A 14155-nucleotide genomic window follows, 5' to 3' on the forward strand; every position below is an offset into this window, starting at 1 on the left:
TAAAAAGTAAGAAATTAAAAAAATTAAAATTAAATAAAATACAAATAAAAAACTAAAATAGAAATAAAAATTTTAAATATATATATATACAAAAGGAAAGTTTTTACTCAGTTCAGCTTTTGTTTGTCATCTTTTTCTGGATCCACAGCTGGTCTAATGAGGTGGGCCAGAGGTTCCTGATCTTTGCAGGTTTCGCGCCTGTTTGGAGCTGGTCGGGGAGCTTGTGTGCACGCTAGCCTCAGGCCTGCCAAGCCGCGCTCCGGGAGTTGGTTTTTCGACCCTTAGGTTGGGGCCCCGGACACTTGTGCACAGTGGAATTGAGCGTCTGTGAGTTGCCGTTGCTGCCGCCCACTGTTCCCGTGCTGTAGCCACCCGCTGTTCCCACACCTGCCTGGGCGGGCATGAGGCAAGCCCACGCAAGTGGTCAGCGCTCCAGCCTGTTGCTCACTGGGTCTGGCCAGGGTTATCTGCTTACGGTTTTCTGCATGCCCAGCGGGCCCTCTCTGCGCCCGTTGGGGCACTGTTCTTATGTTTGTTGGGGTGTGTCCTAGGAGTACCCAGATGCTTGGCCAGTGACCTGGTTGCATGCCTGGGCCAGTGTGCACAGGCATTTCCCTGTGCACATCTGTGCTACCCAAGGGGAGGGTTGGGGAGTGGGCGAGCACGCTTCTGTGCCTACGTTCCTCAAAAATGTCCTATCAGCCCCAAACTTTCCTCCCCTCTCCATAGTACACAAGAGAAAATAATAAAGGAAAATCACGTTCTCACATGCACAGCAGCACGCTCTTTCTTGTCTTTCAGAGTCAGATACCACCTGATCCTCTCCTGGCTCTGCCAGCAGGCAGAGATCCGCTCTCCTCCCAATTCCTCTCTGGGGAAGCCTGTGGTCACCAAAAAGTCTCTGTGTAGTTCCAGCCGCAGCCCCGGGAGCCACCCCAGTCAGAAATCCCATCTCATCCCTTTTTCTTCCGCTATCCTCACCAAACAGGTCATTCCCAGATGGTTTTCTCTAATCCAGTACTTCCAAGGCTTGACTCTTGCCAGTGTCCAGCTGCTCACAGAAATGTTCTGTCTTCAATTAGCACAAACTACGGACGGGTCTCAGGAGCCAGAAAGAGCAGCCTCCCCTCACTCTACCACCATCTTCTCTAACCTCTAAGTAGCTTTTTAAAAGAAAGAAAATAAACCTATAACCATTTCTGATTTTAGAAAGAGTCAATAGGTTGAATATATAGCACCTGGTAAAGCACTTTTCAGAATGTTATATATTATACAAATCATCACTAAAATTTTAAAAAGAATTCAGAAAGTTATATACTATCAGAAAAGGTCTACTATTGTGTTCCCAATGATTTCACTATCAGCTTGAGTTATTTATTTTTTCAAGAATGTATTGTTTAGAGACAACTTTCATCAGTGACTCAAACTTTGTTTACTTCTATGTATTGATTTCACATTCTATTATTTTTCCCCATTGCTCTTTCAGCTTTCCCCATTTATTGAACTCTGACCGAAAAAGGATGTCTGATCATTGACATACTGACAACTTGATAAGTCAACCATATACATATCACACACACACCACAAATACACCACACAAATAGCACACACACACATAGCACATACACACACCACACACATATAGTACACGCCACACATACTTCACACCCTACACACAACATACACACACATACTACATCCCCCAATCACAATACACACATCACACACAATGGACACATATCACTCTCCTCTGCACACACCACACAAACCACACACACAACATACACACATATCACACACATACCACCACACTCACACACCTCATACCACACACAGTACACACCACACATATGCACAGCAGACTCACACACACCACATATACACCAGACTCACACACAGTAGTTAATATGGAGATTTTTCTTCAAAGTTTATTGCTTAATAAGCATCTCATTTTCCAAATACTCACACTTGCCTGTTATTATTGTTATAAGTAATCAGGTTCATCATCATGTGCTTTTTGGATTTGATGAGGAAGGTTCCTTCAGGTTGACGTTGCTCTGGACTAGCATTGTGCCTCTTGTCAGAGAAGGTCAGCTATTTTTCCCACTTGTGGCTGCAAGTGTGGTGTTTTCTAAAGTGGAGACAGAGTGGATCTCACTGGATGGAAATCCGAGAAACTGTGGTTCCTACTACAGACCTCCAGTCAATAAAAAAGAATATCTTAGAATATTCGAGTAAATGATAGAAAAAATTGCTTATTTAAATTATGAATATGAGGTGTCATTATTCTTACTGAATTTACATCAAGGAAACCAGAACTCTGAGAGATGCATTGATTTGTCTACAGTCACATGATCAGACTTCTGAATTCATCAGTACAAGAGGTGTCCTGCTTTCTCCTTTACATATAAGGAGAAAACTTTGGTTTTTTTCTTTTCTTTTCTTTTTTATTGTTTTCTATTACAGTTGTCCATTTTTTCCCTCATTGCTCCCCCACCATCTCACCCACCTCATCTCCCACAATCAATCCCCACCCTGCTGTCCATGTCCATGGGTCATTTATGCTAGTTCCTTGACTACACTTTCCCTTCTTTCCTCCCTTCTCCCCCTTGCCCCTTCCCCATGGTCACTGTCAGTCTGCTCCTTGTTTACATGTCCCTGGTTCTCTTTTGCTCATTTGTTTGTGTTGTTCATTAGTTTCCTGTAGTATGTGATATATGGTATTTGTCTTTTGCTGCCTGGTTTATTTTGCTAAGCATAATACTCTCAAGTTTCATCCATATTGTTGCAAGCAGTAGGAGTTCTTTCTTTCTGCTGCATAGTATTCTATTGTGTAACTGTACCAGGTGTTTAATTCACTCATCTACAGAAGGGCACTTAGGCTATTTCTAGCACTTGGCTTTTGTAAATAGCACTGCTACAAACATAAGGATGCATAGGTTCTTTTGAATTGGTGTTTCAGGATTCTTCGGGTATAATCTTAGCAGTGGAATTGCTAGATCAAAAGGCAGGTTTTTTTTTTAGTTTTTTGAGGAAATTCCATACTGTTTTCCACAGTGGCTACATCAGTCTGCATTCCCACCAACAGTGCATTAGGGTTCCCTTTTCTCTGCATCCTCACAAGCACTTGTGTGTTAATTTATTAATAATGGCCATTCTGACAGGTATAAGGTGATAATCTTGTGGTTTTAATTTGCATCTCTCTCATGGCTAATGATGTTGAACATCTTTTCATGTGTCTATGGTCCCTCTATATGCCCTCCTTAGAGAAGAGTCTATTCAGGCTCTTTGCTTGTTTTTTAATTGAATTGTTTGTCTTCCTGATGTTGAGTTGTATAAATTCTTTAGAGATCAAACTCTGTCCAGTGTATCATTGGCAAATATGTTCTCCCATATAGTCATTTCTCTTTTCATTTTGATAGTGGTTTCTTTAGCTGTGCAAAACTTATTAGTTTCATGTAGTCCCATTTGTTTATTTTTTTCCTTTTATTTCCCTTGTTCTAGGAGCTATATCAGTAAAAATATTCTTACATGGAATATCTGAAATTTTCCTGACAATGTTTTTCTCTAGGACTTTTAAATTGTCACAACTTATATTTAAGTCTTTTATCCATTTTGAGTTTATTCTGTTGTATGCTGTAAGTTGGTGGTCTAGTTTCATTTTTTTGCATGTTCCTATCCATATCTCCATTTATTGAAGAGGTTATCTTTACTCCATTGTATGCTCATGCTCCCTTTGTCAAATATTAACTGACTATAGAGACATGGGTTTATTTCTGGGTTCTCTACTCTGTTCCATTGATCTATGCATCCGTTCTACCAGACTGTTTTAATTACAGTGGCCTTTCAGTATAGTTGGATATAGGTTATTGTGATCCCTCCTACTTTGTTATTCTTTCTTAAGATTGTTGAGGCTATTCAGGTTCTTTATTGGTTCCATATAAATTTTTGAAATATTTTTTCTAGATCTGTGAAATATGCCATTGATATTTTAATATGAATTACATTGATTCTATAGATTGCTTTGAATAGTATCAACATTTTAATTATGTTAATGCTTTCAATCCATGAACACAGTATTTGCTTTCATTTATTTGTATTATTCTTAATCTCTTCAGCATTCTTTACTTTTCTGAGTACAGGCCTTTTAACTCTTTAGTCAAGTTTATTCCTAGGTACTTTATTTTTCTTGTTGCTATAGTAAATGAAATTTTTTTCCCTAGTTTTCTTTCTGATATGTCATTTTGGGTGTACAAAAATGCCTTTGATTTCTGAATATTGACTTTGTATCCCACTATTTTGCCAAATTCACTTATTAGGTTGAGTGGTTTTTTTGGTGGAACCTATAGGGTTTTCCATGTACTATCACGTGGTCTGCAAATAATGATAGTTTTACTTCCTCCTTTCCAGTTAGGATGCCTTGTATTTATTTTTCTTGTCTGATCACCATGACTAGAACTTCCAGTACTATGTTGAATAAGAGTGGTAAGAGCGGGACCCTTGTCTTGTTCCTGACCTTAAGGAGAAAGCTTTATTTTTTGAGCCTTGAATATGATGTTGGCTCTAAGTTCCTCATATATGGCTTTTATTATGTAGAGGTATGCCCCCTCAGAGAGATTTTATCATAAATGGGTGTTGAATTTTATCAAATCATTTTTTAGCATCTATCGATATGATTATGTAGTTTTAGTCCTTCATTTTGTTTATGTGGTGTATTGTCTTATCGATTTGGGAATGTGGTGCCATTGTTGCATCTCTGGGTTGAATCCCACTTGATTATGTTGTCTGATCTTTTTAATGTATTTCTGAATTCAGATTGCCAGTATTTTTCTGAGGATTTTAACATCTATGTTCATCAGAGATATCGACCAGTAGTTTTTTTCTTTGTTGTGTCTTTACCTGGCTTTGGAATTAGGATGATACTGGCCTCATAAAAAGAGTTTGGGACTCTTTCCTCTTCTTGGATTTTTTGAAATAGTTTGAGAAGAATAAAAGTTAGCTGTTCCCTAAATGTTTTGTAAAATTTACCTGTGAAGTTATCCAGTCCAGGGCATTTGTGTGTAGGGAGTTTTTTGATTACTGCTTCAATTTCAGTAGTTGTTCTCAATCTATTCAGGCTTTCTGCTTCTTCTTAATTCTGTTTTGGCAGATTGTATGTTTCTAGACATTTGACCATTTCACCTAGGTTGTTTAATTTCTTGGCATATAGTTGTTCATGGTAATTTCTTACAATCCTTTGTATTTCTGTGGTATCAGTTGTAACTTTTCCTCTTTTGTTTCTGATATTATTTATTTGGGTCTTCTCTCTTCTTGATGAACCTGGTTAAAGGTTGGCCAATTTTGTTTATCTTTTCAAAGAAAAAGATGCTGGATTTATTGATCCTTTAAATTGTTTTTTTAGTCTCTATGTCATTTAATTCTGCCCCAGCTTGGTTATTTTCTTCCTTCTTCTCACTCATTGCTTTGTTTGTTGTTGTTTCTCCAGTTCTTTTAGATGTAAGATTAGGTCGTTTATTTGAGGTTTTTCTCTCTTCTTTAGGTAGGCATGTATTGCTATGAACTTCTTTCTCAGTACTGCCTTTGCTGTGTCCCATTGGTTTTGGGCTGTTGTTTTGTTCATTTTCATTTGTTTCCAGATACTTCTTTATTTCTTCCTTGATCTAATTGTTAACCCATTAATTATTTAATAACATGTTATTCAGTCTCTATATATTTAAACGTTTTTGAATTTTTTCCTTGAATTGGGATCTCATTTCAGTACACTGTAATCTGAGCACATGTTTAATATAATTTCAATTTTGTTGAATTTGTTGAGGCTTGTTTTGTGTCCTACCATGTGGTCTACTTTTTTGAAAATGTTCCATGTTCATTTGAAAAGAAGGTATATTTTGCTTCTTTGGGGTGAAAGGTTCTGTCTATCAATTAAGTCTATTTGATCTAGAGTGTCATTCAGTGCCACAATATCCTTGCTGATTCTTTGATTGGAAGATCTATCCTTTATTGACAGCAGAGTGTTAAAATCTCCTAATGACTGTGTTGTTGTCAATATCTTTCTTAAAATCATCCAATATTTTCTTTGTATTTATTAGATACTCCTATGTCAGGTGCATATATGTTTACTAGACATATATCATGCTGTTGGATTGTTCCTTTAAGTATTACATAGTGACCTTCTTTGTTCCCTTTTATGGCTTTTGTTTTGAAGTCTATTTTGTCTGGTATAGGTATTGCTACTCAGCTTTATTTTTTTGTGTCTGTTTGCTTGTAATACTTTTTCCCATCCCTTCATGTTCAACCTGTGTAGATCTTTTGTTGTGAGGTGGATCTCTTGTAGACAGCGTATATGTGGGTCATATTTTCTTATCCATTCAACTACCTTATGTCTTTTCACTGGAGCATTTAGTCCATTTACACTTAAGCTTGTTATTGATAGGTACTTATTTTTTGCCATTTTTCTGTACCCATGTTTCTTCTGCCCCACCCCTACCCCATTGCTTCTTCTTTCTTCTTCTTTTTATAGCTGTCCTTTTAGCAACTCTTGCAGTGCCAGCTTCGTGGAGATGTACTCTTTTCACCTTCTTTTGTCTGGGAAGCTCTTTATTTCACCTTCCATTTTAAATAGGAGGCTTGCTGGACAGAGTAACCTTGGTTGTAGGTCCTTGCTTTTCACTACCGGGAATATTTTGTGCCAGTCCCTTCTGGCATATAGTGTTTCTGTTGAGAAATTTGCTGATAGCCTTATTGAGCTTCCATGTATGTTACTTGCTGCCTTTAAGATTCTTTGTCTTTAAAATTTGCCATTTTAATTATGATCTATCTTGGAGGAGGCCTCTTTGGGTTCGTCTTAATTGTGGTCCTCTGTGCTTCCTGAATTTGCATGACTTTTTCCTTTACCAAATTAGGGAAGTTTTGTCATTTTTTCAAACAACTTTTCTATCTTTTGCTCCTTTTCTCCTCTTTTTAATATTCATATGATGCCATTGTTGTTATATTTCATATTGTTCTGATACTCCCTTAAACTATCCCCATTCTTTTTTAGTCTTTTTTTTGTTTTGTTGTTCTATTTCTTTCTACCTTGTCTTCCAGCTCACTACTTCACTCCTCTGCTTCATCTAGGCTGTTTTTAATTCTGTCTAATGTATTTTTCATTTCAGATATTATATTCTTCACGTCTTCCTGGTTCTTGTTCATAGTTCTTATGTCCTTTTTCATGCTGCTCTAGTTCTTACTAAGTTCTTCGTAGTTCTCACTGAGCTCCTTGAGCATCCTTATAACCATTACTTTGAATTCTGTGTCTGATTTTTTGCCTCGATTTCATTTAACTCTTTTCTGGGGATTCATCCATTCCTTTAGATTTGGGCTCTTTCTTTATCTCCCCATTTTAGGTGACTCTTCTTTTTTGTTTCTGCATCTCAGACTGTTCTTCTTTGCCTACCTGTCTTCATGGGGTGGACGCCTTTGGTAAGAGTTTTGTAGGACTCAGTAGTGCAGTCTCCTTGATTTCCTTATCTGGATGCTCTAGGGTTACCCTTTATTCAGTTTATGTGGGATCTCTTGTTGTACCTGGTCTTTGATTATTGGTGGCTCATTCATTGGTAGGTTCTCCCCTCTAGCTGGGTAACTAGGAGACACAAGTCTTCCTACATCTTGGATGCTGTTGTACAAGCACTGGTTAACAAAGCAATATTACCAGAAAATCAAACCCACTTCAGCAAAAATACCCCCCCACGATATCAGCAATATCAACAGAAGTTGAGCAAAGATTAATAAAGGTGGAGAGAGTTTAAGAATATTATAAGGTAGGAAAATGGGAATATGAGATGAATAAAGGAGAAAAAACTGATTTTGAGTGGGGAGAGGGAGGAGAAATAATAAGATGGGAATAGAAACAGATTTGAAATAAAATTAAAAATGTACTGAACCAAAGGGAACAAAATTGCAAAAAACCACAGTGGGTCAATAACAATGACAGCTGAGCAAAGATTAATAAAGGTAGAAATGGAATATGAATATTATACAAAAAAGAAAAGAGAATATGAGCTGTCTACAGTAAATAAAAATAATTTTGAGAGGGTAGAGGGAGAAAAAATAAGAGTAAGAAATAGAATCCAGGCTAGTAATAAAATTCCTAACTCAAATAAGCAAGGGCAAGATAAAGGCAAAAAGGAGTAAAACAGGGGAAGAGTAACCTATGAGATTTGGAATTGAAAAAATAGTGAACAAATAATTATACTATTGAAGAACAGCAATAACCATTATAGCCACACCAAGCAAGCCACACTTTATAAAGATGGGAAGGAAAAAGGAATATTATAAATGAGTGAGAAATAATGTGAGCTGACTAAAAGAAGGGAAGATGCTTTTGAGAGGGTAGAGGGAGGAGAAATAGTAAGAGTAAGGAATAAGGACAAGGTGTGTCATGGGAGAAAATAAAATTCACAATGAAAATAAGAAAGGGCAGGAAGGAAGCAAAATAGAATAAGGAAAGGGAAGGGTGCAATGTGAGATTTGAAATAACAATAAAATAAAAAATATATAAAATCCGAATATAAAATATATTAAAAAACCAAAGAGTAGTGAATTAGTTGAAATACAATTGAAGCAAAAAAAAAAATATTAAAAGGCTATGTGAAAGGAAAAAGAAACTCAACTTCTGAAGAAGAGTGAGGTGAAATTTGTCTCAGCCATTTGGTGTTCACCTTCTGACTTCTCTTTCTGGATCTGCCTCTTTTTTTTTTTTTATCAGCTCAAGGTCCGAGGATGGGTCATCCAACTTCTGGCAGCACCACCTGTATCACCTTCACCTGCCTCTAGAGGGTTCTTTTGTTGTGATTAGGAAGGTGGGACCCCTAGATCTCCTCTGGAAGGCACTGTTCAGTCTTCTGGGAAAATTGTAGGTGTGTTCCCCCTGCCCCTGCACCACCTGTCTTGATCTGTCCCAGCTTATTTTCAATAATATGCAGTTTCTGATTAAATAGATCTCCATTTCATGGGGTCGGGGGTATGGGGACACACCTCCTTGGTGTTGACAGCAGCTCTGTGTATGAACCAACACTGGGTGGGACCCCAATTACCCCTTGCTGCACCACTTTCTGATCTCCCTGCTTTGTTGGTCTTATTGAAATAGGGCCCTAGGAATGAATGAATTTTGTCTCCCTGAGAGAAGTTCAAAATGGGCCCTTGAGGCATTCCTTTTACTGTCTTTCTCTTGTGGACACGCACCCTATAGGGTTCTTGAGTCTGACCTGCCTGTTCTGCAGATCTTCACCACTCCTGCAGGATGTAGGGGCTGGGTGTGACCATCCCTTCTTTGATGTTTGAGCTCTCCTAGGGCTGGGGGCTCTGTCTGACTTTAAATAATCTTAGGTGCACAGCTCCAGCCCTTCCAGTTCTCAGCCCACTGCCCTCAGAGCAGACAGAGACCCACACTCACCACTCTGCATAGCCTTTGCCAGTTGCACCAGGCTTTGTAAGTCTCTGATCAACCTGCCCAGCTGCACTGAGTGGGATCAAACCACATCCTCAATCCTTTCCCATTGCTGGCAGGGAGGCTTCATAGGGTCCCTGCCTATCATGCCTCAGCTCCCCCTTTTTAAAGTCTCCCTAGGCACTCCCAGTGCAGCACTGAGTCACTGACCCATACAAGCCATCTCTCTAAAAAGTCAGGAGTCTCTCACAGTCATGGCTGGCCATGGCCAGCCTCCACTACCCAACCCAGGTGCAGATAGTACCACCCCCCCTCTGGAACTCTCCCAGTTGGTGTTTGCCCCTGTGGCTATGGATGTGCTACTCAATGTGAATGTGTACAGCCTGGATCTCCTCGACCTTGTGTATCCAAGACACTCCTGGCACAGGTCTTGGAATTCCCTGTCCTGGGAAGGGAGGGAGCCGCAAAGCCTCTCCATGGCTGCAAGTGCATGCATGGGTATTTTTATTTCCACCTATAAAATCTCCTTACCATCACTGTGAAGCATCTTCCTTGGCTTCCAAACTTGATATCAGCTAAGGTTCCATTGAACGTTCAGTTTATTTTTTTTGGAAGATTGGCCAAGTGTCCAAGTTAGGTGCAAGAGTAAGTGGACTCAACTTCCACCTACTTGGCCAACATCTTTGTTTCCCCTCCTTTCATCTCTAGCAACTTGTTTTCATCAGCTGAGCCAAAGGGCAGACTTGTCTCACAAGGCTTCACACCACAAGTGTTCCCTGGGGTTCCTCTTCTGCCGGGACAAAACAAGGGAGAATTACCTCCATTTTGATCCTCTTCTTTGATTCAACTTTATTTCAGACCTTTATCTTTTCAAGATGTCCATGCTTTGCTTTGTGCTTTAGGGTTTCTTGTCGCCTAGTTTGCCTTCCATCCACCACAATCAGTAAACCAAATTCAGTTCAAAGGTGTGCAATTTTAAAAACAAGTAAAATTCGTTGCCAACACACTAAAAAAATTAAATAAAATAAAAAATCTTTCAAGGTTTTGAGTGGCTGGCTCTCCTAGAAGTCAGAAGATCAGGCAACACTGTTTGTATTGCACAAGGTGATAATTCAAGGATGATGAGTGAATGTGGGCATCTGGAGCTGTCATAGGCTCTCTCCAGTCCTACCCTCTTTATCTTAACTAGCTTTTAGCTGCCCTCACTCATCTGCCCTCCCTACCTGGATCCTGGAGGCATTCAATTTTGTGATAGAGCAAGAAAATCTGATCATAGAGACCCTGTATGATACAATGGCTTTGGAGGGTGAAGACTTGGCTACAAGTTCTCACCACCACTAGCTGTCTGATCATGATGTGGCCCTTTAAATTTTTTGTATTATCTTGTGTTTTATGGGGATATTGAGAGGAATCCAGAAGATAGTGGTCATGAAAGTCCTTTTTGAAGGACAATACAGACATTGGCTCTGGTGAATGTCTTCCCTTGTTTATTTCACACAGCTACTTCAGGGTCCTTGGTGCTGCCTACACAAAAGTTTGTGCCAAATGTTCCCTCTGCCTTTAATTCCATGAATGTGGGAATGTTTGCTCATGGATCTTAGAGACTACAAAACAATGAATCTAAGCAAGTCATTTTTTTCATGCTTGTGACCTCCCTTAAAGCGGTAGATAAAGCAGATAAACATAATGGACTGATTTTCTTATAGGCAGGTGACCTTACCACCTTACTTGGTCAAAGAAAGGAGGTAATTCCTACATGCTTACCCTTCAAGTTGGTTTTTACTACAAAGATCCTCACACACCCACATATTGCCCATAAGCTGGCATGTACCCAGGATAAATAAAAGGTGCATTTTTCTTATTAACCACTAATATAAAAACACATGCTTTCTCTTCCTATTGTTCTGTGCCTGGTTCACACCCTGTATAATTTCATACTGTTCCTATAGTCCTGACATGCCCTAAACTACAACTGACATTGATTGACTGACTTACAAAATTGTATTATCTGTTCTCAGTGTCTATACTGAGTTCTCTGAGAGTTCCCTAGGTGGTGACTCAGGCCTTCAAAGAGCAGTACACAGAAAGGTCACTAACGAGGGGAGCAATCAGTGACTTAGAATACTTCTTATCAGTAACCACATTCATTTCTGTGGGAGCAACCTTATGACAATTTTTGGTCAAATTTCTACATTTGCTTTTTTAAAAAGATTTTTTTTAATTTATTTTTAGGGATAAGGGAAGTGGGGAGAATGAAAGGGAGAGAAACATGGATGTGTGAGAGAAACATGGATCAGTTGCCTCTTAAATTAACTAAAATTCCATTAGAGTGAGGTCATTCTATGTCCACTTTATAAGGCAAGCTCTTAGACAGGGACTTCATTGTGACAGCATACTTGACAAAATGACACAATTTTAGAAACAGTTCTTGCATGGTTCTAAGTGTCTGCAAAGAGGAAACTTTTGTTTGCAAAAGGCAGATATCTCACCACAAACACACAAGGCCCTTGAGAAAGTCCAGCTTTACAGTTGTGCTGAGGCTGAGTTTATCAGCTTATTAGCTGCATGTCAGTTGAAGAAAACTAAAACAATGTAAAATGTGTCCAAAAATGTTTTAAAGTTTCTAAGTTTATATATAAAACAGAATTTTGCTCAATTTCTTCCTTTCTTTCTCTTTTTCTTTCTTTCTTTTTTTAATGTTGACATTTTACCTCTGAGCCGATGTCTTTCTTTTTTGTTATTAAAATTACTAGGTTGTCATTGGTTCATAAACTCATATAAGTTTCAGGTAAACACTTCTGTGATACATGGTCTGTATATTGCATCGTGTGCCTACTGAACATTGAAGCTAATGTTCATAACTTTGAGTTAAAGTAGCGATTTTCAGCTGGTGTACCACCAGAATTTTTAAAACGTGCAATACCTGGCTTATTTAGTCAGGGGCACTGACCACTTTTCCCTTAGATTGTCAAATTAAAAAAATGACAACAGCCAGCACAACAACAGCCATTTGATGTGAATGAATCCAAATAACACCTATTTCTTTCTGTCAGATCAGCAAAAAATATAGTACATTTTTTAGTGTGATGCAGAATTTTAGTAATTTATTTATGTGTGCCATGAGATAAAAATAGTTGAAAATTGTGTTAAAGGGTTTTAGTAATAACATATTTCCTCAATTCCAAGCCATATTTATACCCTTATTTTAACGCACTTAAAATTAGGAAATAATATACTCTAGAGAGATTGTTGGTGCTTACTAAAGATCCATGGTGTTTTCTATACTCCCATCTCCTGGGCCCTCAAATAGGAACAAAAGCATTATGTGTCATTTTTAAGTTGAGGCAAATAAAAGCTTTTGCACCTTTTTCACTTTTCTCATCCTCTGACCTTGGAAGCCATGTAGTACTTCATATAGCATAGCCATAACAAAAAGGATGGCTGCCCAACCTTCATTCAACTGTGGTGTGAAAAAGAATTAAAGCATTATTATGCTAAGTAAGATTTGTGGAATTTATTTGTTACTATAACATAGCTTAGTTGATCTTGTCTAATACAACTTTTTAAGGTAAAGGGAAATCTCTTCCGCTGAGAAATCTAATATTAAATTTATAATACATTCTACAATAATTGTCATAGAATGCCCCCAAATACAAATTCTATTTATTTTGGTTTAAGTGGTAGATGGGAAAGGTTTAAATGTAGTCTCTACCTCTAGAGAAGTTGTTGTCTATTGAAGGAGGAGATGGTTTATAAAGAATCCTTTGGAGCACACTTTCAAATCCCCATTCCACCTTAATTTTCTTAATCTCCGAATTTGGACATAAACTTTTTTTTTCTAACATACTTTTGAGAATCACAAATTAGAGGGAAAAGTTTGGTAAGCATAGTAATGGTGATCAAATTAAAATTTCTGCCCATTTCTTTGACTCCAGTTTTTAAGTTTTGTGTTTAAAAATGATGTATCAGAGGAGGCCAAGAAAGCAACTGGGTGAGGTCAGGACCATGGAGAGGACTGAAGAGAAAAGCTGGCAAGTCAAGGAAGAGAAGATGATAAGAAGAATGCCAGCCAGAATTGAAAAGGTTGAAGAGGTGATTAATGTGTAGACTGGTTACATGCAAGAGATGAACAAAACAAGTGAATATACTGAGGATAGAAGTCAACTATTTCATCACCAAAGAAAATAATTATTAAATATAAAAGTGTCAAGGCTAGAATAAACCCTGTACTGTTGGATTGGAGGTGGAGGCACCTGTGTGTACTCATGTTTTCTAGTATATATAATTGGAAATAAAAGATATGTATATTTATCTGGGGGGATATGTATACATACACATATTTCTTAGTCCTCTATAAGAAGACCTAGAAGAAATCGTACCACAGTAGTGATGAGTGTATCTTATACCCAATCTTAATTGCTAAATAACATTCTTCACTAGAAGGACCCAGAATTTCTTGGGGAAAAAAATTAGGACAGGGAAATTACTAGATGGACCTGGAGTATCATCTACCAGAAAGTACGGAAGTGCTCAAAAATTATGGGGATGTATGGAAAGGACACGAACTAAGCAGAAGGGCTCTCACTGGTCAAACTTTAGATAAACTGAGTATCAAAATAAATAATGGTAGTAATCGATTATCATCCACTGAATAAAATCAGAATCCATGAGCTCATTCTAATGCAAATAAGTGAAATGAATGAAGTTCTTTTAAATGAAATGCAATTA

Source organism: Furipterus horrens, unplaced genomic scaffold (genome assembly GCF_987537825.1).
Source record: "Furipterus horrens unplaced genomic scaffold, mFurHor1.1.pri manual_scaffold_3, whole genome shotgun sequence".
Taxonomy (NCBI): Eukaryota; Metazoa; Chordata; class Mammalia; order Chiroptera; family Furipteridae; genus Furipterus; species Furipterus horrens.